At 46.3% G+C, this 26105-nt stretch overlaps 1 pseudogene; it reads left to right on the forward strand.

The window, feature by feature from the left end:
• The window catches only part of LOC124039286, a 98574-nt pseudogene extending 74725 nt beyond the window's left edge, over positions 1 to 23849 (forward strand).
• Positions 23850 to 26105: the final 2256 nt, after the last annotated feature.

Below are 26105 nucleotides of genomic sequence, written 5' to 3' on the forward strand. Positions count from 1 at the left end.
CAGACAGACAGACAGACAGACAGACAGACAGACAGACAGACAGACAGACAGACAGACGATAACTCTTCATTCTCTCTGCAGGATGATCAGTGACGCTACATTCAGTCATAAATCCTCTGAGCAGCAGAGCAGTAATAGGGTGAGTGCTGTGGAATTATTACTAATCACTGTCCGTCAGTCTATCTATAGAGGGAGAGCTATCATTTACTGATGGCTTTTACTGAACGGTTAGAAGTGAGAGAGTGGACAGTATATCAGCAGCATCATCTCCAGTTTGGTCTGAGCCTGGGAGAGGATCTGTCTGTGAACTACGGGAATATGCCCTCCTTGGTATTCATTTGTTTGTGTCTTGGTGTCGCTTAGAGGGAGACGTTTGGCTTCATGTGTTTGTCTGAATCCTGGCCCTTGTGTTGTGATCTGTTGAAGTCCTGAATCAGGCCAAAGTTTCCTGAACTGGACTGAACTGTACAGAACTGGACTGGGGTGTGGTGTTGCCGTTTTGGTGGTTCGTCAAAGTTAATATTTTATTGTTTTCTTATTGCCAACGCAATCTGTTGGTCATTTGTCCAAGTTGTGTGTAGCTCCATCCTGTGATCTGACCCCTGATGGAGAGGTCAACGTCCAGGCCAGACCAGACCAGAGGGTCATTGTGAGCCAGACCCCCAACCCCATTCAAAAACAACTCCTACTCCCAGTCTAGACAATTATGTAGATCTGAGAGGATAGGATAAGTATTATGGGCGGTAGAATTGTTTTGATGTTTTGGTATAATTGTGGACAGGGCCAGTCCAGACTCCTTCTCGGTGGTCAGCAGTATCATTATGACTAGGTAGACTACTACGGTTCATTAACAGTTAACATTGTAGCTAATCGTTCACATCCTGACATGAATTCCTTCCATCTGGGTTAACGCGTAACTCTCATTAACATGGCTGTTCTGAAGTTGGCCTAACAGCTCCACTGTGCTAGTACAACTACTCATCATTAAACCACTCACACGGGGAGAGGGAGAACGAGTGAGAGAGGGAGATAGCTTCGTCATGTTTTCTGGTAGCTGGGTCGTGTTCATTAGGGTACGCTGTAGCAGCAAGTATTAAAACATTGCATTAAGGCTGGGCGATAATGACCTAAAAATCGTCTTAGGGGCCAAGCCGAATTTCTTCATCCTCCTGAGGGTTGAAGAGGCGCTGTTGCACTTTCTTCACCACACTGTCTGTGTGGGTGGATCAGCTTTGTTGTAAAATACACTGCATTTCATACAGTCAGCAATAACCTAATGAATTCAGGACGTGTGAAGTTATACCCAGGCTAAATATAAACCTTCCACAAACATCAGACCCACTAATAATTTTATTATTTTATCAAAATAGTTGAGCCTGCTTTTTTTTTAGCAATAGTCACTGATCTGTCTTTCAAGTCTGTTTATGAAAATTCCCTTTTTGTGACAAATTTAACCAGAACCCTGCATAATGCACTTTCACTAATGACCAACGTCTTGCAGGCAGACATTATAGGATATGAACACAGGTCTTAAACAATCTCTCAAGCACAAGCCCACGTGCTAATGATTAGCATGCTAATCTTTATATTTCAAGTTTAGCTAACAAGGATCTATTTGCCAGCTAACAAGGTAGAACAGTTGAATTGTTATGAACCCACCTTTCTGTCCATCTCCAGCTGTTTGAACAGCAGGCTAGTCTGTCCACTTTGTTCACATGTTGAAACCAAGTGGCCTACCTTTTATGCTCATTGCACATTTATAAAGCACAAGACTAGACAGCGACTGTGGCTAAATTGCTTCTAGTGATACATGATACTACAATGCAACAGAAATTGAGCATTCGTTTTCTTGAAGGCAGGAACGGAGCCTCGAGAGTTAACCAACTCTGTCAACAGGTTTGATGACGTGTCGTTTTTAAATCTTACTAGTGAAGTAAATCTGAGGCTTTGTAAACACAAAGAGAGCAATGATGTGATCTACCTGACTTTATTAAAGAGGTCCAGCCAAACGTTTATTAAAGGATACAGTCATGAGTAATTAAACAGTCTGTCACGTTCTGACCTTAGTTCCTTCGTTTTGTCTTTTGTTTTAGTATGGTCAGGGTGTGAGTTGGGTGGGTTGTCTATGTTAGTTTTTCTATGATTAGCTATTTCTGCGTTTGACCTGGTATGGTTCTCAATCAGAGGCAGCTGTCAATCGTTGTGCCTGATTGAGAACCATATTTAGGGAGCCTGTTTTCTATTGTGTTTCGTGGGTGATTGATTCCTGTTGGATGTCTGTTTCACATTGCAGGACTGTTTCGGGTTTTTCGTTTCTATCAGTCATTTTGTTATTTTGTATTCTTTAGTGTTCAGTTTAATAAACTAAAATGGACACTTACCACACTGGTCCAATCTCTCCTACTCCTCCTCAGAAGAGGAGGAGAACCGTTACACAGTCTTCTGTGATAACACAAAGGGAGCTATGAAAAACAGTATCCAGGGGTTTAAGAGTAGTGGCAGCTGCACTTTGATAAATAGTATCACCATAACAACAGGTAGAAAGGTTGATACATAGTATCACCATAACAACAGGTAGAAAGGTTGATAAATATGATCACCATAACAACAACAGGTAGAAAGGTTGATAAATAGTATCACCATAACAACAGGTAGAAAGGTTGATAAATATGATCACCATAACAACAACAGGTAGAAAGGTTGATAAATAGTATCACCATAACAACAGGTAGAAAGGTTGATAAATAGTATCACCATAACAACAGGTAGAAAGGTTGATAAATAGTATCACCATAACAACAGGTAGAAAGGTTGATAAATAGTATCACCATAACAACAGGTAGAAAGGTTGATAAATAGTATCACCATAACAACAGGTAGAAAGGTTGATAAATAGTATCACCATAACAACAGGTAGAAAGGTTGATAAATAGTATCTAATAAACCTAAAATTAAAATTATAGACGGATCATTTTTTTGTCAGTGGGCAAAATCAGCAGGGGATCAAATAATTTTTTCCCTCACTGTATGCGGACATTACTGTTTAATGAGAGCTGGTCACGGTATATGAGGACATTACTGTTTAATGAGAGCTGGTCACGGTATATGAGGACCTTACTGTTTAATGAGAGCTGGTCACGGTATATGAGGACCTTACTGTTTAATGAGAGCTGGTCACGGTATATGAGGACATTACTGTTTAATGAGAGCTGGTCACGGTATATGAGGACCTTACTGTTTAATGAGAGCTGGTCACGGTATATGAGGACATTACTGTTTAATGAGAGCTGGTCACGGTATATGAGGACATTACTGTTTAATGAGAGCTGGTCACGGTATATGAGGACCTTACTGTTTAATGAGAGCTGGTCACGGTATATGAGGACATTACTGTTTAATGAGAGCTGGTCACGGTATATGAGGACCTTACTGTTTAATGAGAGCTGGTCACGGTATATGAGGACATTACTGTTTAATGAGAGCTGGTCACGGTATATGAGGACATTACTGTTTAATGAGAGCTGGTCACGGTATATGAGGACATTACTGTTTAATGAGAGCTGGTCACGGTATATGAGGACATTACTGTTTAATGAGAGCTGGTCACGGTATATGAGGACATTACTGTTTAATGAGAGCTGGTCACGGTATATGAGGACCTTACTGTTTAATGAGAGCTGGTCACGGTATATGAGGACATTACTGTTTAATGAGAGCTGGTCACGGTATATGAGGACATTACTGTTTAATGAGAGCTGGTCACGGTATATGAGGACCTTACTGTTTAATGAGAGCTGGTCACGGTATATGAGGACCTTACTGTTTAATGAGAGCTGGTCACGGTATATGAGGACGTGTCTGTTAATCCACTACTGAGAGCTGTCATGGTGGAGACAGCCGTCAATCTGGGGAAGGCTGGAGGAATGTGTTCCTCATTTTCTGGTGCCAGCACACACACACACACACACACACACACACACACACACACACACACACACACACACACACACACACACACACACACACACACACACACACACACACACACACACACACACACACACACACACACACACACACACACACACACACACACACACACACACACACACACACATATCCACATATACATGCAGGTAGCCAAGTGGTTAGGCAGAAATCAGGACGGTGTGACGTAGCGCCGTGAAAGTCTCTCTCGCTTTACTGGAAGTTGATAGGAATACGACATTTAGATGGTGAAAACGTCTATCATACATGTCAGATTTCAACACTGGCCCGATGTCATAACTCCGGAGGATGTTTTCTCTCCAATGAGCCATTGGTCATATTTCGGTGATGTTCCTACCTGGAGAAATGTGAAATGTAACGGAGGGTCTAACACATTTTGTCCTATTTGTCTTGTCTCTTTCGTCCAGGGTGCATTATCGCATGGTGCCATTGCCAGAGATATTATAGAAAGAAGATAGGAATCCAATGAATGAAGGAACGTATAACGTCCCAGCCAGCAGACTGTTTACAAATCGTGTTGTCATGATGCTTCACGTGGTTGCTATGCTAAGCGTCACGCAATCCCTTCTCAAAGTCAGTATATGTCGAGAAACGTGCCTAATTGTCCTCGAAAGTACGTATTGTCATGATTCCAAAGCTATACAATACTACAGATAGCAAGTTAATTATCTCACATCTCTGAAAAGATTTGTAATGTTGTACTTATTGTTGACGAAATTTGTGCTAATGTTGGGTTTTTTAATGGGCTCCCATTCAGTCCTTGAAGGAGAGCGTGTCTTGTCCCAGAATCGCCCAGAATGCACCGCACAGCCCGTTGACGTAGCATGGGCAACGTTTCCTATCTCCTCAAAAGTATAACTGCCATTGCGAATGTCAGACTCCACTCAGTGAGGCAAATCGATCTGCAGGTTGAACATGGTGAGATTGTAGACTCCTAAATTGATAGTGCAGTTTATTTAGGTGATTTTACAGCTAGCTAGCTACTTTACATGCTGATATCGACCCTTGATATTATTGTGTGTAGCTACGTTTGCTCGCTAACTAGCCAGAGCATTGCATTGTGAATTTTGCAGTCAACTTGAGCTGCAACAGATTTCCACAACTAATTTCCCATGTCGCTATCAACCTTATTATAACGCCAAAATGAAACATTTATTCACAAAAAAAATATTGTTTTCACATATTAGTGTCATCTAACACTGTAAATTAAAGGAATGAGTGGTTTTGGGTGGATGTTTCCTGTGAGATGCAGTACCAGACAGTCGTGACAATTGCCTTTAATGGTGGAACAGAAGGGTTTTTGGGAGAGAGAGAGAGAGAGAGATAGAAAACGGAGATTGAGAGGATAGAGAGAGGGGTTTGAAGAGGCGAGTCTGCCAGAGTGCGAGAGACACACACAGAGAGAGAGAGATGAAAATAACCAGTCCTCTCTCAACAACCTGTGTGGTAGGGTTATTGCTGAGCAACGTCCACACACACACACACACACACGGCAGACCAAGTGATGAAAGATGGCCTGGCGAGTATTAATGTAGTAAACAATGAAACTCACATGCACGTGCACACACACACAGGCTCAAGGGCTGCTGTAGTGTAAACCTACCACATTGACTATGCTGTAGCAGTGATTAGCCAAACTAATAGAGGGGCGTCCCACAGCAGAGTAGTTCTGGGGGCCAGCATCCCACAGCAGAGTAGTTTTGGAAGCCAGCATCCCACAGCAGAGTAGTTTTGGAAGCCAGCGTCCCATAGCAGAGAGGAGCCATCTCTGTCTCCAAGATCTCACCGCCAGTGAGGTACGATTCACAGAGTAAAGCACAGATGTGTATTGTTTGGCAGTGCAAAGCACTCTGTTTGTCACAGAGACGGCTTCTCTGTTTGTCTTGAAGATCTCACAGGCAACATTCACTGACTAAAGGCCTTCACAGAGGCCTGGTAGAAGCCCGCTCAGCCTCCCCTAATCCATTGTTGTGTTGCTTTAGAGTCTGCTGGTTGTGTAGTGTTTCAGTTTAAATGCAGTAGCAGTATTTAGGATATCAGTAGAATGCATGTTGTGTATGTGTTGTATGGTGTAGTATTTGGGTTCAGGAGCAGTGTGTAATTTAGATTAGATTCAACTTTATTGTCATTGAACAAGTACAAATACAGTCCAACAAAAATGCAGTTTAGCATCTGACCAGAAGTACAAATAAAAGAGTACAAAAAAATGTACAAGTGAAATAATGAAATACAATGTAGATAATTAAGTGGGAAGTCTAAATGACAAGTCTAAATGACAAGTCTAAATGACAAGTCTAAATGACAAGTCTAAATTGCAAGTCTAAATTGCATGTCTAAATGACAAGTCTAAATGGCAAGTCTAAATGGCAAGTCTAAATGGCAAGTCTAAATGACAAGTCTAAATGACAAGTCTAAATGACAAGTCTACATGACAAGTCTAAATGACAAGTCTAAATTGCAAGTCTAAATTGCAAGTCTAAATGTGCAATGAAGGAAATTGAAAGTGCAAGGAGGCATACAACTGAAATACAGGGAGAGCAGCAATGAGGTTACCGAGGTAGTCATGTACATGTACAACTGAATAATGTCCTTAATCAGACTTTACAAAGCAATGTCAGAGTCCAGTAGTACCGTGAAGAGTGTAAAGAGAGTAGTGCAACAAGGTCCCTGAGAGGCAGTACTAAGTGGTGGGCGGGTGGATATGGTTGGTGGCGTGTCACCAGGGTTACAGTAGCTCAGCAGGGTTACAGTAGCTGGGAAGAAACTGTTCTGGAGCCTGCTAGTACGGGAAAGTATTTATTATGGATCCCCATTAGTTCAAATCAAATCAATTTTTATTTGTCACATACACATGGTTAGCAGATGTTAATGCGAAATGCTTGTGCCAAGGCAGCAGCTACTCTTCCTGGGGTTTGTTATGGATCCCCATTAGTTCCTGCCAAGACAGCAGCTACTCTTCCTGGGGTTTATTATGGGATCCCCATTAGTTCCTGCCAAGCCAACAGCTACTCTTCCTGGGGTTTATTATGGGATCCCCATTAGTTCCTGCCAAGACAGCAGCTACTCTTCCTGGGGTTTATTATGGGATCCCCATTAGTTCCTGCCAAGCCAACAGCTACTCTTCCTGGGGTTTATTATGGATCCCCATTAGTTCCTGCCAAGACAGCAGCTACTCTTCCTGGGGTTTATTATGGATCCCCATTAGTTCCTGCCAAGGCAGCAGCTACTCTTCCTGGGGTTTATTATGGATCCCCATTAGTTCCTGCCAAGGCAGCAGCTACTCTTCCTGGGGTTTATTATGGATCCCCATTAGTTCCTGCCAAGACAGCAGCTACTCTTCCTGGGGTTTATTATGGATCCCCATTAGTTCCTGCCAAGGCAGCAGCTACTCTTCCTGGGGTTTATTATGGATCCCCATTAGTTCCTGCCAAGGCAGCAGCTACTCTTCCTGGGGTTTATTATGGATCCCCATTAGTTCCTGCCAAGACAGCAGCTACTCTTCCTGGGGTTTATTATGGATCCCCATTAGTTCCTGCCAAGACAGCAGCTACTCTTCCTGGGGTTTATTATGGATCCCCATTAGTTCCTGCCAAGCCAACAGCTACTCTTCCTGGGGTTTATTATGGATCCCCATTAGTTCCTGCCAAGACAGCAGCTACTCTTCCTGGGGTTTATTATGGATCCCCATTAGTTCCTGCCAAGGCAGCAGCTACTCTTCCTGGGGTTTATTATGGATCCCCATTAGTTCCTGCCAAGGCAGCAGCTACTCTTCCTGGGGTTTATTATGGATCCCCATTAGTTCCTGCCAAGACAGCAGCTACTCTTCCTGGGGTTTATTATGGATCCCCATTAGTTCCTGCCAAGACAGCAGCTACTCTTCCTGGGGTTTATTATGGATCCCCATTAGTTCCTGCCAAGACAGCAGCTACTCTTCCTGGTGTCTGGCAAAATTAAGGCAGTTACACATTTTTTTTAAACATTGTAATACATTCATTACAGAATCCACAACACACTAAATGTTTACCCTCAGGCCCATACTTCACTACCACATATCTACAACACAAAATCCATGTGCAGAGTGCGTATGTTATCATGTGTGTGTATATGCATGTGTCTGTGCCTATGTTTGTGTTCTTTCACAGTACCCGTTGTTCCATAAGGTTTATTTTTGATCTATTGAACATTGAAGTGGTGTTGTTGTAGTATTTGGGATCATGAGCAGTACATTGAAGTGGTGTTGTTGTAGTATTTGGGATGAGGAGCAGTACATTGAAGTGGTGTTGTTGTAGTATTTGGGATCATGAGCAGTACATTGAAGTGGTGTTGTTGTAGTATTTGGGATCATGAGCAGTACATTGAAGTGGTGTTGTTGTAGTATTTGGGATCATGAGCAGTACATTGAAGTGGTGTTGTTGTAGTATTTGGGATGAGGAGCAGTACATTGAAGTGGTGTTGTTGTACATTGAAGTGAAGTGGTGTTGTTGTAGTATTTGGGATGAGGAGCAGTACATTGAAGTGGTGTTGTTGTAGTATTTGGGATCATGAGCAGTACATTGAAGTGGTGTTGTTGTAGTATTTGGGATGAGGAGCAGTACATTGAAGTGGTGTTGTTGTAGTATTTGGGATCATGAGCAGTACATTGAAGTGGTGTTGTTGTAGTATTTGGGATCATGAGCAGTACATTGAAGTGGTGTTGTTGTAGTATTTGGGATCATGAGCAGTACATTGAAGTGGTGTTGTAGTATTTGGGATCATGAGCAGTACATTGAAGTGGTGTTGTTGTAGTATTTGGGATCATGAGCAGTACATTGAAGTGGTGTTGTTGTAGTATTTGGGATGAGGAGCAGTACATTGAAGTGGTGTTGTTGTAGTATTTGGGATCATGAGCAGTACATTGAAGTGGTGTTGTTGTAGTATTTGGGATCATGAGCAGTACATTGAAGTGGTGTTGTTGTAGTATTTGGGATGAGGAGCAGTACATTGAAGTGGTGTTGTTGTAGTATTTGGGATCATGAGCAGTACATTGAAGTGGTGTTGTTGTAGTATTTGGGATCATGAGCAGTACATTGAAGTGGTGTTGTTGTAGTATTTGGGATCATGAGCAGTACATTGAAGTGGTGTTGTTGTAGTATTTGGGATCATGAGCAGTACATTGAAGTGGTGTTGTTGTAGTATTTGGGATCATGAGCAGTACATTGAAGTGGTGTTGTTGTAGTATTTGGGATCATGAGCAGTACATTGAAGTGGTGTTGTTGTAGTATTTGGGATCATGGCAGCATTGAAGTGGTGTTGTTGTAGTATTTGGGATCAGTGGTACATTGAAGTTGTTGTAGTATTTGGGATCATGAGCAGTACATTGAAGTGGTGTTGTTGTAGTATTTGGGATGAGGAGCAGTACATTGAAGTGGTGTTGTTGTAGTATTTGGGATCATGAGCAGTACATTGAAGTGGTGTTGTTGTAGTATTTGGGATGAGGAGCAGTACATTGAAGTGGTGTTGTTGTAGTATTTGGGATCATGAGCAGTACATTGAAGTGGTGTTGTTGTAGTATTTGGGATCATGAGCAGTACATTGAAGTGGTGTTGTTGTAGTATTTGGGATTAGGAGCAGTACATTGAAGTGGTGTTTTGTTGTTGTACAGTATACTGTACCTGCTGTACTTGTACGATACTAGAACGTATAAAAAACTATTTGGTACTAGAATCTGTGTTACTTTCGGTACTTCTGTCAAATGTGATCAAACTGATCAAACCTGTCTATCAGCACAGCCAATCCCTTATTATAGTGCAGCCTGCCTGCTCCACTAACTCACTGCTAGCCTGGGAGTCTGGGCTGCATCATGTTACCACTAACTCACTGCTAGCCTGGGAGTCTGGGCTGCATCATGTTAGCTCCACTAACTCACTGCTAGCCTGGGAGTCTGGGCTGCATCATGTTAGCTCCACTAACTCACTGCTAGCCTGGGAGTCTGGGCTGCATCATGTTAGCTCCACTAACTCACTGTTAGCCTGGGAGTCTGGACTGCATCATGTTACCACTAACTCACTGCTAGCCTGGGAGTCTGGACTGCATCATGTTACCACTAACTCACTGCTAGCCTGGGAGTCTGGACTGCATCATGTTACCACTAACTCACTGCTAGCCTGGGAGTCTGGGCTGCATCATGTTACCACTAACTCACTGCTAGCCTGGGAGTCTGGGCTGCATCATGTTACCACTAACTCACTGCTAGCCTGGGAGTCTGGGCTGCATCATGTTAGCTCCACTAACTCACTGTTAGCCTGGGAGTCTGGGCTGCATCATGTCTACTCCACTGCTAGCCTGGGAGTCTGGGCTGCATCATGTTAGCTCCACTAACTCACTGCTGTTTGTTCACCATAATGCAAAATATGCTGCTTTCAAAAACTGTATTCATTCAGTTATTCGGTCTCTCTTTCACACGTATCTCCCAAAGATGATCTATTGCTTCAGCGAATTGACTTCCTAGTGAGTCAAGATTGATGTCGTTAATGAGCGCACACATTTAAATCATCCCAAAACACTCTGGATAACTCACTAGCACACACTCCTATTTGAATATGCCCTCGCCTGTATTGTGGATAGGACTTGATTTACTCAGTTTATCAATAGAGATGTACCTTTTATGTAGTTAGATTGGTAAGAATTTTGGTTAAAAAAGAAACTCTACTTGAATATCTAGCTTGTTTTGTTCTACTGTATTATTGACTGTATGTGTGTTTATTCCACGTGTAACTGTCACGATTGTCATAAGGAACGGACCAAAATGCAGTGTGGTATGTGAATACAAACTATAATAAACGAATAATAACGACCGTGAAGCTAGAATGAGAACCGTGCTGACACAAGCAACTAACATAGACGATCACCCACAACCCACAATGACAAAACAGGCTACCTAAATGTGGCTCACAATCAGAGTCAATGACTAACACCTGCCTCTGATTCAGAACCATATCATTCCCAAACACAGAAACAGACAAACTAGACACACAACATAGAATGCCCACACAGATCACACCCTGACCAAACAAAACACAGAAACATACAAAGCAAACTATGGTCAGGGTGTGACAGTGTGACTGCTTTGCTTTATCTTGGCCAGGTCGCAGTTCTAACCGAGAACTAGTTCTCAACTAGCCTACCTGGTTAAATAGAGGTGAAATAGAAAATAGAAACATTTTTTTTTTAAGTATGATTGCATAATTTATGAATTAATGCTTACATGGCTGTCTCTGAAAAATGTACATGTATGTATATATAAAGCTAATGTAATGATATTGTAACTCAGAAGAAGCTCAGCGATTGAACAGAGCAGCAGATACATTTATTTGTCTGGATCAAGTGGCATTCTGGGACTTCTTTCATTTTTTGGGGGGGGATATGCCTTTGTTCTGGTATCGTTTTAGTCTTGATTATCGTGATGGTATGGAATATTGTGGTACTTAAACCTGGTATCGGTATCGAAGTCAAAATTCTGGTATCGTGACAACACTGGGCAGTGTTGTGTTTAATATTTGAGTTCAGATAAGGTATCAAAAGATTCTCAATTGGGGTTTTATTGGCAAGAGGACATGGATAGGGAGTTGGGTTTGTGAGTGTGTGTGTGTGGGGGGAGGGGGGGGTGCTTTTGGCTGAGGACCCCACTCCCCCTTCTCAGTCAAAGCCCTGGTTCACATTAGGAATGTGACAAATCGAGAGAGAAAAATCACGTTGAAACTGGCTTTTGGGGGGGGGGGGGGTTAAAACGTCAAATCCTATTGTGTGTTATGACTGCTAAGGGGAGATGAGGTTTTACCGCAGTCATACAGTAGGACAGGGGTCCTCATCCTTTTCTTGCCCACGACCCCTTGCCTGGCATACTGACAACCCAGGGTCCTACTGTTGTCAGAATTGCGTGTTGATTAGCCTAGGGGACATGTCTCATGTTAACAAAAGCCTGCTCACCAAGTTTAAGATCAATTAATGTGCCAAATGTGGGAATCTACTGGTTAAAAAAGTGTTATAGCTTTCTAATGACTATATGTCTCAAGTCCCTTTATTAAAGGGCATTAGCGCCCTGTTGAAACGAGAGTAAAACCTTGAACAGTGATATTTCATGAGAGAGATGCACGACTCCCAGCTCAAATTTGGCGCTTTGCAGTAACCAACATTTAGCAAATGACCTCGCAACGTAAGTAGGCCATTGCCAATGGCTGTATATAATGAACTGGAGTCATTTCTGTAATCAGCACTTGATTATTGCTGTTTATTTTTTAAATTGTCAACAATGATGACATGTGGAACGCTTCCTATCTGTGGAAAATAATTTGAATGATGCTGTGTATCTCTTGTCACTAACGTTACGGTAATGTTGTGTTAGGCAGGCCTATTTTATAAAAGAAACCAAACGTCCCTTTATGATGGGGATCGGGGCTTGTTAGTGTTAGTTTTGTGATAACTGCACTGTGATTTATATTTTGTGAAGGGGAAAAAAAAACTTGTTTTTCATTTAGGGATTTTTTTTCTTAACGTGAAGGATCACATTTCGTACCCCTAGTTCACATCTGTAGTAATGTACAAATAGCTATTCACTAACTTTCTCAAAAACTCTCTTTTATTTTTCTTTATTTTCATTCATTTTCTCCACTCCTTTTGTTCCCCATCTGTGCCTGCGGACAGCAGAGTGTGAATCGTTACCTGTGTCCTCCCACTGAACGGGCTGACTAGGCGTGAGAGTGATTTGGCTGGCTGCCGCCTGCTGAGAGAGAGAGCGAGAGAGTGTGTGTGTGTGTGTGTGTGTGGGGGGGGGGGACTGGGTATCTCTGGGGGCTCCTGTGATGACGCACGTGGTGACGGTGGAGAATGCAGAGGGTGGGCGGAGGGAGGGAGGGTGCAGCCAACTCTCAGAGCTCTTTGTTTCAGTTTTCTGCTCTCCTCTTGTCTCCCTCTCCTCTTGTCCTCCTCTCCTCTTGTCCTCCTCTCCTCTTGTCCTCCTCTCCTCTTGTCCTCCTCTCCTCTTGTCCTCCTCTCCTCTTGTCTCCCTCTCCTCCTCTTGTCCTCCTCTCCTCTTGTCCTCCTTCTCTTGTCTCTTTGTCCTCCTCTCTCTTGTCCCCTCTTCTTGTCCTCCTCTCCTCTTGTCCTCCTCTCCTCTTGTCCTCCTCTCCTCTTGTCCCCCTCTCCTCTTGTCCCCCTCTCCTCTTGTCCTCCTCTCCTCTTGTCCTCCTTTCCTCTTGTCCTCCTCTCGTCTTGTCTCCCTCTCCTCTTGTCCTCCTCTCCTCTTGTCCTCCTCTCCTCTTGTCTCCCTCTCCTCTTGTCTCCCTCTCCTCTTGTCTCCCTCTCCTCTTGTCCCCCTCTCTTGTCTCCCTCTCCTCTTGTCCTCCTCTCCTCTTGTCCTCCTCTCCTCTTGTCCTCCTCTCCTCTTGTCTCCCTCTCCTCTTGTCCTCCTCTCCTCTTGTCCTCCTCTCCTCTTGTCTCCCTCTCCTCTTGTCCTCCTCTCCTCTTGTCCCCCTCTCCTCTTGTCCTCCTCTCCTCTTGACCTCCTCTCCTCTTGTCTCCCTCTCCTCTTGTCTCCCTCTCCTCTTGTCCCCCTCTCCTCTTGTCCCCCTCTCCTCTTGTCCTCCTCTCCTCTTGACCTCCTCTCCTCTTGTCTCCCTCTCCTCTTGTCTCCCTCTCCTCTTGTCCCCCTCTCCTCTTGTCCCCCTCTCTTGTCTCTTGTCCTCCTTTCCTCTTGTCCTCCTCTCCTCTTGTCTCCCTCTCCTCTTGTCTCCCTCTCCTCTTGTCCCCCTCTCCTCTTGTCTCCCTCTCCTCTTGTCCTCCCTCCTCCTCTTGTCCTCCTCTCCTCTTGTCCTCCTCTCCTCTTGTCCTCCTCTCCTCTTGTCCTCCTCTCCTCTTGTCCCCCTCTCCTCTTGTCCTCCTCTCCTCTTGTCCTCCTCTCTTGTCCTCTTGTCTCCCTCTCCTCTTGTCCTCCTCTCCTCTTGTCCCCCTCTCCTCTTGTCCTCCTCTCCTCTTGTCCTCCTCTCCTCTTGTCCTCCTCTCCTCTCGTCCTCCTCTCCTCTTGTCCTCCTCTCCTCTTGTCCTCCTCTCCTCTCTGTCCTCCTCTCCTCTTGTCCTCCTCTCCTCTTGTCCTCCTCTCCTCTTGTCCTCCTCTCCTCTCGTCCCCCTCTCCTCTTGTCCTCCTCTCCTCTTGTCCCCCTCTCCTCTTGTCCTCCTCTCCTCTTGTCCTCCTCTCCTCTTGTCCTCCTCTCCTCTTGTCCTCCTCTCCTCTCATCCTCCTCTCCTCTTGTCCTCCTCTCCTCTTGCCCTCCTCTCCTCTTGTCCCCCTCTCCTCTCGTCCCACTCTCCTCTTGCCCTCCTCTCCTCTTGTCCCCCTCTCCTCTCGTCCCACTCTCCTCTTGCCCTCCTCTCCTCTTGTCCCCCTCTCCTCTCGTCCCCCTCTCCTCTTGTCCTCCTCTCCTCTTGTCCTCCTCTCCTCTCGTCCTCCTCTCCTCTCATCCTCCTCTCGTCCCACTCTCCTCTTGCCCTCCTCTCCTCTTGTCTCCCTCTCCTCTTGTCTCCCTCTCCTCTTGTCTCCCTCTCCTCTTGTCCCCCTCTCTTGTCCCCCTCCCTCTTTGTCCCCTCTCCTCTTGTCCTCCTCTCCTCTTGTCCTCCTCTCCTCTTGTCCTCCTCTCCTCTTGTCCTCCTCTCCTCTTGTCCTCCTCTCCTCTTGTCCTCCTCTCCCTCCTCTCCTCTTGTCCTCCTCTCCTCTTGTCCTCCCCCTCTTGTCCTCCTCTCCTCTTGTCCTCCTCTCCTCTTGTCCCCCTCTCCTCTTGTCCTCCTCTCCTCTTGTCCTCCTCTCCTCTTGTCCTCCTCTCCTCTTGTCCTCCTCTCCTCTTGTCCTCCTCTCCTCTTGTCCTCCTCTCCTCTTGTCCTCCTCTCCTCTTGTCCTCTTGTCCTCCTCCTCTTGTCCTCCTCTCCTCTTGTCCTCCTCTCCTCTCGTCCTCCTCTCCTCTTGTCCTCCTCTCCTCTTGTCCTCCTCTCCTCTTGTCCTCCTCTCCTCTTGTCCTCCTCTCCTCTTGTCCTCCTCTCCTCTTGTCCTCCTCTCCTCTTGTCCTCCTCTCCTCTTGTCCTCCTCTCCTCTTGTCCTCCTCTCCTCTTGTCCTCCTCTCCTCTTGTCCTCCTCTCCTCTTGTCCTCCTCTCCTCTTGTCCTCCTCTCCTCTTGTCCTCCTCTCCTCTTGTCCTCCTCTCCTCTTGTCCTCCTCTCCTCTTGTCCTCCTCTCCTCTTGTCCTCCTCCTCCTCTCTTGTCCTCCTCTCCTCTTGTCCTCCTCTTGTCCCCTCTCCTCTGTCCTCCTCTCCTCTTGTCCTCCTCTCCTCTTGTCCTCCTCTCCTCTTGTCCTCCTCTCCTCTTGTCCTCCTCTCCTCTTGTCCTCCTCTCCTCTTGTCCTCCTCTCCTCTTGTCCTCCTCTCCTCTTGTCCTCCTCTCCTCTTGTCCTCCTCTCCTCTTGTCCTCCTCTCCTCTTGTCCTCCTCTCCTCTTGTCCTCCTCTCCTCTTGTCCTCCTCTCCTCTTGTCCTCCTCCTCTCCTCTTGTCCTCCTCTCCTCTTGTCCTCCTCTCCTCTTGTCCTCCTCTCCTCTTCCCTCCTCTTGTCTCCTCTTGTCCTCCTCTCCTCTCAGCGCTGCTGTAGGGGTGTGGTCCTGCTGTAGTCCTCCTCTCCTCTTGTCCTCCTCTCCTCTTGTCCTCCTCTCCTCTTGTCCTGGTCCTCTCCTCTTGTCCTCTCTCCTCTGTGGTCCTCCTCTCTCCTGTCGTCCTCCTCTCCTCTTGTCCTCCTCTCCTCTTGTCCTCCTCTCCTCTTGTCCTCCTCTCCTCTTGTCCTCCTCTCCTCTTGTCCTCCTCTCCTCTCGTCCTCCTCTCCTCTTGTCCTCCTCTCCTCTTGTCCTCCTCTCCTCTTGTCCTCCTCTCCTCTTGTCCTCCTCTCCTCTTGTCCTCCTCTCCTCTTATCCCCCTCTCCTCTTATCCCCTTCTCCTCTGATTTCACTGTGGGTACAGTCTGGTTCAGCGCTGCTGTAGGGGTGTGGTTCTGCTGTAGGGGTGTGGTCCTGCTGTAGGGGTGTGGTCCTGCTGTAGGGGTGTGGTCCTGCTGTAGGGGTGTGGTCCTGCTGTAGGGGTGTGGTCCTGCTGTAGGGGTGTGGTCCTGCTGTAGGGGTGTGGTCCTGCTATAGGGGTGTGGTCCTGCTGTAGGGGTGTGGTCCTGCTGTAGGGGTGTGGTCCTGCTGTAGGGGTGTGGTCCTGCTATAGGGGTGTGGTCCTGCTGTAGGGGTGTGGTCCTGCTGTAGGGGTGTGGTCCTGCTATAGGGGTGTGGTCCTGCTGTAGGGGTGTGGTTCTGCTATAGGGGTGTGGTCCTGCTGTAGTGGTGTGGTTCTGCTGTAGGGGTGTGGTCCTGCTATAGGGGTGTGGTCCTGCTGTAGTGGTGTGGTCCTGCTGTAGGGGCGTGGTCCTGCTGTAGGGGCGTGGTCCCGCCGTAGGGGCGTGATCCCGCCGTAGGGGCGTGGTCCTGCTGTAGGGGCGTGGTCCTGCTGTAGAGGCGTGGTCCTGCTGTAGGGGCGTGGTCCTGCTGTAGGGGTGTGGTCCTGCCATAGGGGTGTGGTCCTGCTGTAGTGGTGTGGTCCTGCTGTAGGGGCGTGGTCCTGCTGTAGGGGCGTGGTCCTGCTGTAGGGGTGTGGTCCTGCTGTAGGGGTGTGGTCCTGCTGTAGGGGTGGTCCTGCTGTAGGGGTGTGGTCCTGCTGTAGGGGCGTGGTGTACCCCTTTCCTTTTAAAACAGCCTACCTCTCCAGTTTGTATTTGGCAAGAGATGGAGAGACTGGAGTTGATTTAGGGGCTCCGAGTCCTCTGTGACGCAGGGAGGCTGTGGAACATGTAAAGGTGTGAGGATGGGAACACCCACACCCTTAGTCTCACACCCTTAGTCTCTCTCTCGATCTCTCTCGATCTCTCTCTCTCGATCTCTCTCTCGATCTCTCTCTCTCTCTCTCTCTCGATCTCTCTCTCTCTCTCTCTCTCTCGATCTCTCTCTCTCGATCTCTCTCTCTCGATCTCTCTCTCTCGATCTCTCTCTCTCGATCTCTCTCTCTCTCGATCTCTCTCTCTCTCTCTCTCTCTCGATCTCTCTCTCTCTCACTCTCTCTCTCTCTCTCTCTCTCTCTCTCTCTCTCTCTCTCTCTCTCTCTCTCTCTCTCTCTCTCTCTCTCTCTCTCTCTCTCTCTCTCTCTCTCTCTCTCTCTCTCTCTCTCTCTCCTCTCTCTCTCCCCCTCTCTCTCCCCCTCTCATCTCCCCCTCTCTCCCCCTCTCTCTCTCTCTGTCTGTCTCTCTCTCTCTCCCTCTCTCTGTGTGTTAGCTATGGTGTGATTACACACACACATCAGTCAGTCAGGTTTAGTCCCTGTGGTCTAGGCCGTGGTACTCCTGGAAATGTACTCGATGTTCAGAGGAAGGTGTTAACATGTGCTGCTGGCTCAATGAGACGCTTTGTCCATCTCTCCCTCTGTCCCTCCTCTCTCACCCCACATCTCTCTCCCTCTTTTTCTCAGACCACTTGCTCTGACAAAGCCCATCCTCTGACCACATGTTTTGTGTCTTTCTCCGTGTGTGTGTGTGTGTGTGTGTGTGTGTGTATGTGTGTGTGTGTGTGTGTGTGTGTGTGTGTGTGTGTGTGTGTGTGTGTGTGTGTGTGTGTGTGTGTGTGTGTGTGTGTGTGTGTGTGTGTGTGTGTGTGTGTGGTGCATGCACATGTGTTGTCCTGTAGCCTGCCTGATGTGTGGGTGAACGAGACGGAGCGTTCTCAGCTGAACACCAAAGTGGTTCACTTATCCCAGCCACCACAGGACTTGCTGCTAGACCCCAACATATACAGGTCAGTGAGTGTGTGTGTGTGTGTGTGTGTGTGTGTGTGTGTGTGTGTGTGTGTGTGTGTGTGTGTGTGTGTGTGTGTGTGTGTGTGTGTGTGTGTGTGTGTGTGTGTGTGTGTGTGTGTGTGTGTGTGTGTGTGTTTCTTGTGTGTGTGTTTCTTGTGTGTGTGTGTGTTTCTTGTGTGTGTGTGTGTGTGTTTGTATGTGACTGAATCACCAGTCTACAGGAAAAACATGGACTGAGAAGGGGAACAGATGCTGTCTAGACCTGTCTTCTCTAACGAGGCCTGTCTTCTCTAACTAGACCTGTCTTCTCTAACTAGACCTGTCTTCTCTAACTAGACCTGTCTTCTCTAACGAGGCCTGTCTTCTCTAACTAGACCTGTCTTCTCTAACGAGGCCTGTCTTCTCTAACGAGGCCTGTCTTCTCTAACTATACCTGTCTTCTCTAACTAGTCCTGTCTTCTCTAACTAGATCTGTCTTCTCTTGTCTAGATCTGTCTTCTCTTGTCTATACCCCTCTTAATCAATGAGTTGTCACAATCAAATCTGGACTCATGCTCACCCACAGCAAAGTATCTTACCACCACGACTATAAGCTGTGAGTGCTACAGAAAGCCCCCTGTCCCTGCTCTCAGTGGCCACAGAAAGCCCCCTGTCCCTGCTCTGAGTGGCCACAGAAAGCCCCCTGTCCCTGCTCTCAGTGGCCACAGAAAGCCCCCTGTCCCTGCTCTGAGTGGCCATAGAAAGCCCCCTGTCCCTGCTCTGAGTGGCCATAGAAAGCCCCCTGTCCCTGCTCTGAGTGGCCACAGAAAGCCCCCTGTCCCTGCTCTGAGTGGCCACAGAAAGCCCCCTGTCCCTGCTCTGAGTGGCCATAGAAAGCCCCCTGTCCCTACTCTGAGTGGCCACAGAAAGCCCCCTGTCCCGACTCTGTGCCATCTCTCTGCACAGTCCTTCTCCCCACCAGGTGGCGCCATCCCTTGACTTCCATCTAGAAACCCAGGGCAGGAAGCTGCCATTTCTCATGCTAGATAGATGTGTGTTCTCTGTATGTGACGAGGCAGGTGTCCTACGCTGCCCCAACCTGCTCTGACCCTAGTGGCTATGACTGAAATGTTAAAGCTGAGAGGAATCAGAGGAGGCTGGTGGGAGGGAACCTTCTGAGGGTGGGCTCATTGTAATGACTGGCATGGAATTAATGGAACATGTGGTTTCCATATGTGTCATGTGTTTGATTCCGTTTATTCCCTTCCAGACTTTACAACGAGCCCTTCCTCCTATAGCTCCTCCCACCAGCCTCCACTGAGAGGAGTTTAAGTTAGATGCACTATTGTAAAGTGCATCTCCACAGCCGGGTTCCACTGGATGTCATAAGGTGAATGCACCAATTTGTAAGTCGCTCTGGATAAGAGCGTCTGCTAAATGACTTAAATGTAAATGTAAGTTGGTGTGTTAGACTCTTGTCATCAGGACTAGGGAAAATATTCACCATTAAATTGCATGGCCAAGTAACCATGGCGAAGACCGGATGGTACTATAACCCCTCAGAGTGACAGGTTAGCAGCTTGATCCTCCTCATACTATCCGTATTACAATCTTCTCAGCACTGTACAGGGCAGGCCTATCCTTCACTTCACTGTCCTCACATATACACGGCAAGGGGAAAATCAGGTTACTGTAGGTTAATGACCTGCTGTATAAAAGACTGAAAATGAATACTGAAAGAGAAACAACGTGTCTATAAGAAGAGCAACGGAAGCTCCTGTACCGGCTGGCTGGTCAGGGTTAGATGAGCTTAGGCAGGGAGGGGCTAGATGAGTTTAGGCAGAGAGGGCCTAGATGAGTTTAGGCAGGGAGGGGCTAGATGAGCTTAGGCAGGGAGGGGTTAGATGAGCTTAGGCAGGGAGGGGCTAGATGAGCTTAGGCAGGGAGGGGCTAGATGAGTTTAGGCAGGGAGGGGTTAGATGAGTTTAGGCAGGGAGGGGCTAGATGAGTTTAGGCAGGGAGGGGCTAGATGAGCTTAGGCAGGGAGGGGTTAGATGAGCTTAGGCAGGGAGGGGCTAGATGAGCTTAGGCAGGGAGGGGCTAGATGAGTTTAGGCAGGGAGGGGCTAGATGAGTTTAGGCAGGGAGGGGCTAGATGAGCTTAGGCAGGGAGGGGCTAGATGAGCTTAGGCAGGGAGGGGCTAGATGAGTTTAGGCAGGGAGGGGCTAGATGAGTTTAGGCAGGGAGGGGATAGATGAGTTTAGGCAGGGAGGGGCTAGATGAGCTTAGGCAGGGAGGGGCTAGATGAGCTTAGGCAGGGAGGGGCTAGATGAGCTTAGGCAGGGAGGGGCTAGATGAGCTTAGGCAGGGAGGGGCTAGATGAGCTTAAGCAGGGAGAGGTTAGATGAGCTTAGGCAGGGAGGGGCTCGACAGAAAAAAAGAATGTTGGCCAATGGGTGTTTCCACGGCTGGCCAATGGGTGTCTCCACAGCCGGGCCAATGGGTGTCTCCACAGCCGGGCCAATGGGTGTCTCCACAGCCGGGCCAATGGGTGTCTCCACAGCCGGGCCAATGGGTGTCTCCACAGCCGGGCCAATGGGTGTCTCCACAGCCGGGCCAATGGGTGTCTCCACAGCCGGGCCAATGGGTGTCTCCACAGCCGGGCCAATGGATGTCAAGATTTCAAGGAACTGTACACACACACACACACACACACACACACACACACACACACACACACACACACACACACACACACACACACACACACACACACACACACACACACACACACACACACACACACACACACACACACACACATAACAGTTGAAGTCGGAAGTTTACATACACCTTCCTGACATTTAATCCTAGTAAAAAGTCCCTGTTTTAGGTCAGTTAGGATCACCACTTTATTTTAAGAATGTGAAAAGTCAGAATAATAGTAGAGAGAATTATTTATTTAAGCTTTAATTTCTTTCATCACATCCCAGTGGTTTATATACACTCAATTAGCAGCATTGCCTTTAAATGGTTTAACTTGGGTCAAACGTTTCGGGTAGCCTTCCACAAGCTTCCCACAATAAGTTGGCTGATGGCCACTCCATTACCTTGACTTTGTTACCTTGACTTTGTCATTAAGCCATTTTGCCACAACTTTGGAAGTATGTTTGGGGTCATCGTCCATTTGGAAGACCCATTTTTGAGAAAGCTTTAACTTCCTGACTGATGTTTTGAGATGTTGCTTCAATATATCCACATATTTTTCCTGCCTCATGATGCAGCAAAGCACCCCCACAACATAATGCTGCCACCCCCACAACATGATGCTGCCACCCCCGTGCTTCACGGTTGGGATGGTGTTCTTTGGCTTGCAAGCCTCCCCTTTTCCTCCAAACATAACGATGGTCATTATGGCCAAACAGTTCTATTTTTGTTTCATCAGACCAGTGGAAATTTCTCCAAAAAGTATGATCTTTGTCCCCATGTGCAGTTGCAAACCGTAGTCTGGCTTTTTTATAGCGGTTTTAGAGCAGTGGCTTCTTCCTTGCTGAGCAGCCTTTCAGGTTATGTTGATATAGGACTCGTTTTACTGTGTATATAGATACTGTTTCCTCCAGCATCTTCACAAGGTCCTTTGCTGTTGTTCTGGGATTGATTTGCACTTTTCACACCAAAGTACGTTCATCTCTAGGAGACAGAACACGTCTCCTTCCTGAGCGGTATGACGGCTGCATGGTCCCATGGTGTTTATACTTGCATACTATTGTTTGTACAGATGAACGTGGTACCTTCAGGCATTTGGAAATTGCTCCCAAGGACGAACCAGACTTGGAGGTCTCCAATTTTTCTGAGGTCTTGGCTGATTTCTTTTGATTTTCCCCATGATGTCAAGCAAAGAGGCACTGAGTTTGAAGGTAGGCCTTGAAATACATCCACAGATACACCTCCAATTGACTCAAATGATGTCAATCAGCCTATCAGAAGCTTCTAAAGCCATGACATAATTTTCTGGAGTTTTCCAAGCTGTTTAAAGGCACAGTCAACTAACTGCATGTAAACTTCTGACCCACTGGAATTGTGACACAGTGAATTATAAGTGAAATAATCTGTCTGTAAACAATTGTTGGAAAAATGACTTGTGTCATACACAAAGTAGATGTCCTAACAGACTTGCCAAAACTATAGTTTGTTAACAAGAAATTTGTGGAGTGGTTGAAAAACCAAGTGGTTGACTCCAACCTAAGTGTATGTAAACTTCAGACTTCAACTGTATTAGTATAAAATAATATAAATGTATATATCAGAAGTTTGGGGTAAAATGTTTTCCATGAAAACATACATGAAATGAGTTGTAAAATGAAAAATAGGAAAAATAGTCAAGACGTTGACAAGGTAATGATTTTTAATTGAAATTATAATTGTGTCCTTCAAACTTCATCAAATAATCCTCCATTTGAAGCAATTAGAGTCTTGCAGAACTTTGGCGTTCTAGGTGTCAATTTGGTATGGTAATCTGAAGAGATTTCACCCCATGCGTCCTGAAGCACCTCCCACAAATTGGATTGGCTTGATGGGCACTTCTTACGTACCATATGGTCAAGCTGCTCCCACAAACAGCTCAATAGGGTTGAGATCCGTTGACTGTGCTGGCCACTCCATTATAGACAGAATACCAGCTGACTGCTTCTTCCCTAAATAGTTCTTGCATAGTTTGGAGCTGTGCTTTGGGTCATTGTCCTGTTGTAGGATGAAATTGGCTCCAATTAAGCGCCGTCCACAGGGTATGGCATGGCGTTGCAAAATGGACTGATTGCCTTCCTTCTTCAAGATCCCTTTTACCCTGTACAAATCACCCACTTTACCACCACCAAAGCCCCCCCCCGGACCATCACATTGCCCCCGCCATGCTTCACAGAGGGCGTCAAGCACTCCTCCAGAATCTTTTCAGTTTTTCTGCGTCTCACGAATGTTCTTCTTTGTGCTCCGAGCACCTCAAACTTATATTAGTCTGTCCATAAAAAAATTCCAATCTTCCTCTGTCCAGTGTTTGTGTTCTTTTGCCCATTTTAATATTTTATTTTTATTGGCCAGTCTGAGATATGGATTTTCCTTTGCAACTCTGCCTGCAAGGCCAGCATCCCGGAGTCGCCTCTTCACTGTTGACGTTGAGACTGGTGTTTTGAGGATACTATTTAATGAAGCTAACAGTTGCCAAAGCTGTCATCAAGTCAAATGGTGGTTACATTGAAGAATCTCAAATATAAAATATATTTTGATTTGTTTAACACCTATTTAGTTACTACGGTCCTTCTGTAGCTCAGTGGTCCTGTGTAGCTCAGTTGGTAGAGCATGGCGCTTGTAACGCCAGGGTAGTGGGTTCGATCCCCGGGACCACCCATACGTAGAATGTATGCACACATGACTGTAAGTCGCTTTGGATAAAAGCGTCTGCTAAATGGCATATATTATTATTATTATTATTATTATATTACATGATTCCTTATGTGCTATTTCATAGTTTTGATGTATTCACTATTATTCTACAATGTAGTAAAATAGTTTTAAAAAATAAAGAAAAACCCTTGAATGAGTAGGTTTGTCCAAACGTTTGACTGGTACTGTATACACACACACACGCACGCACGCACGCACGCACGCACGCACGCACGCACGCACGCACGCACGCACACACACACACACACACACACACACACACACACACACACACACACACACACACACACACACACACACACACACACACACACACACACACACACACACACACACACACACCCTTTCTTCACACATGCTCTGTTTCATGTCTCCTCAGACCGTTACCACAGAAGCGGCTGAAGCGGAGGTAAGCATGACATATTAACAGCTGATCCTGTCAATGTCCCTACAGTCTGCCATACCGGAGAGGTCATGTTTACAATGTCACATCTTTCCCTCTTTTTCCCCAGTCTGTAAGGATTCCTCTGTAGCTGTAGGGTCAGGATTCATCTGTAGCTGTAGGGTTAGGATTCATCTGTAGCTGTAGGGTTAGGATTCATCTGTAGCTGTAGGGTTAGGACTCCTCTGTAGCTGTAGGGTTAGGACTCATCTGTAGCTGTAGGGTTAGGACTCCTCTGTAGCTCTAGGGTTAGGACTCATCTGTAGCTGTAGGGTTAGGACTCCTCTGTAGCTGTAGGGTTAGGACTCCTCTGTAGCTGTAGGGTTAGGACTCATCTGTAGCTGTAGGGTTAGGACTCCTCTGTAGCTGTAGGGTTAGGATTCCTCTGTAGCTGTAGGGTTAGGACTCCTCTGTAGCTGTAGGGTTAGGACTCCTCTGTAGCTGTAGGGTTAGGACTCATCTGTAGCTGTAGGGTTAGGACTCCTCTGTAGCTGTAGGGTTAGGACTCCTCTGTAGCTGTAGGGTTAGGACTCATCTGTAGCTGTAGGGTTAGGACTCCTCTGTAGCTGTAGGGTTAGGACTCCTCTGTAGCTGTAGGGTTAGGACTCCTCTGTAGCTGTAGGGTTAGGATTCCTCTGTAGCTGTAGGGTCAGGATTCCTCTGTAGCTATAGGGTCAGGATTCATCTGTAGCTGTAGGGTTAGGACTCCTCTGTAGCTGTAGGGTTAGGACTCCTCTGTAGCTGTAGGGTTAGGATTCCTCTGTAGCTGTAGGGTTAGGATTCCTCTGTAGCTGTAGGGTTAGGACTCGTCTGTAGCTGTAGGGTTAGGATTCCTCTGTAGCTGTAGGGTTAGGATTCCTCTGTAGCTGTAGGGTTAGGACTCCTCTGTAGCTGTAGGGTTAGGATTCAATGTATATAATTGATAATGACTCCAATAATATGTTATAATGTGGATGATGACTCCAATACTGATGATATAATGTGGGTAATGACTCCTATAATGTTGATAATGGCTTCGATAATGTCTCCATTAATGATGATATGTTGATAGCAACTCCAATAATGATTATATAATGTCAATAATGACTCAAATAGTGATGATGATATAATGTGGATAATGACCCCAATAATGATGATAATGTAGGTAATGATTCCAATAGTGACTCCAATAACGAAGATGCTATGTGGATAATGACCAATAATGATGATAATGTGGCTAATGATTCCAATAGTGACTCCAATAACGAAGATGCTATGTGGATAATGACCAATAATGATTATATAATGTGGATAATGACTTCAATAATGATTATATAATGTTTATGACGACTCCAATAGTGATGATACGATGTTGATAATGATGATATGATGTTGATAATGACTCCAACAACGACTTCAATAATGTGATAGTGACTCCAACAATGATGATATGATGTTGATAATGATTCCAAGAATGACTCCAATAATGATGATATGATGTCAGTAGTGACTCCAACGATGACGATAATGACTCCTATAATGTTGATAGTGACTAAAATAATGTTGATAATGACTCCAATGATGATGACGTAATGTTGATAGTGACTCCAATAATGATGACATAATGTTGATAATGGTGATGATGTTGATGACTATTCTATAAGCTACCCATTATCTAACAGTTGCATGACATGGTGGGTGCTTATTCTTGGGTTCTCATGCTGTTCCGTTCTAATTGATAAGGTGTGTTTCCACATGACCTGCCTGAGCTAGATAGAAACACATGACCTCTGAACTTCTAGCACCGGGAGACCCCGTGACCTTTGACCCTAACTGAAGCAGAGGAGGCAGAAGGAGAGGGAGGAGGCAGAAGGAGATGGGGGAAAGAGGAGAGGTATGGGGGAAAGAGAGGGGAGGAGAGGTATAAGGGAGAGAGAGGAGGAGAGTTATAAGGGAGAGAGGAGAGGGGAGGAGAGGAGAGGTATGGGAAAGAGAGAGGGGAGGAGAGGTATGGGGAAGAGAGGTAAGAGGAAGGGAGAGGAGAGGCATGGGGAAGAGAGAGGAGAGGCATGGGGAAGAGAGAGGAGAGGCATGGGGAAGAGAGAGGAGAGGAGAGGAGAGGTATGGGGAAGAGAGAGGAGAGGAGAGGTATGGGGAAGAGAGAGGGGAGGAGAGGGGGAGAGGAGAGGTATGGGGAAGAGAAAGGAGAGGAGAGGAGAGGTATGGGGAAGAGAGAGGGGAGGAGAGGGGGAGAGGAGAGGTATGGGGAAGAGAGAGGGGGAGAGGAGAGGTATGGGGAAGAGAGAGGAGAGGAGAGGTAAGGGGAAGGGAGAGGAGAGGTATGGGGAAGAGAG

This window comes from Oncorhynchus gorbuscha, linkage group LG01 (genome assembly GCF_021184085.1).
Source record: "Oncorhynchus gorbuscha isolate QuinsamMale2020 ecotype Even-year linkage group LG01, OgorEven_v1.0, whole genome shotgun sequence".
Lineage (NCBI taxonomy): Eukaryota > Metazoa > Chordata > Actinopteri > Salmoniformes > Salmonidae > Oncorhynchus > Oncorhynchus gorbuscha.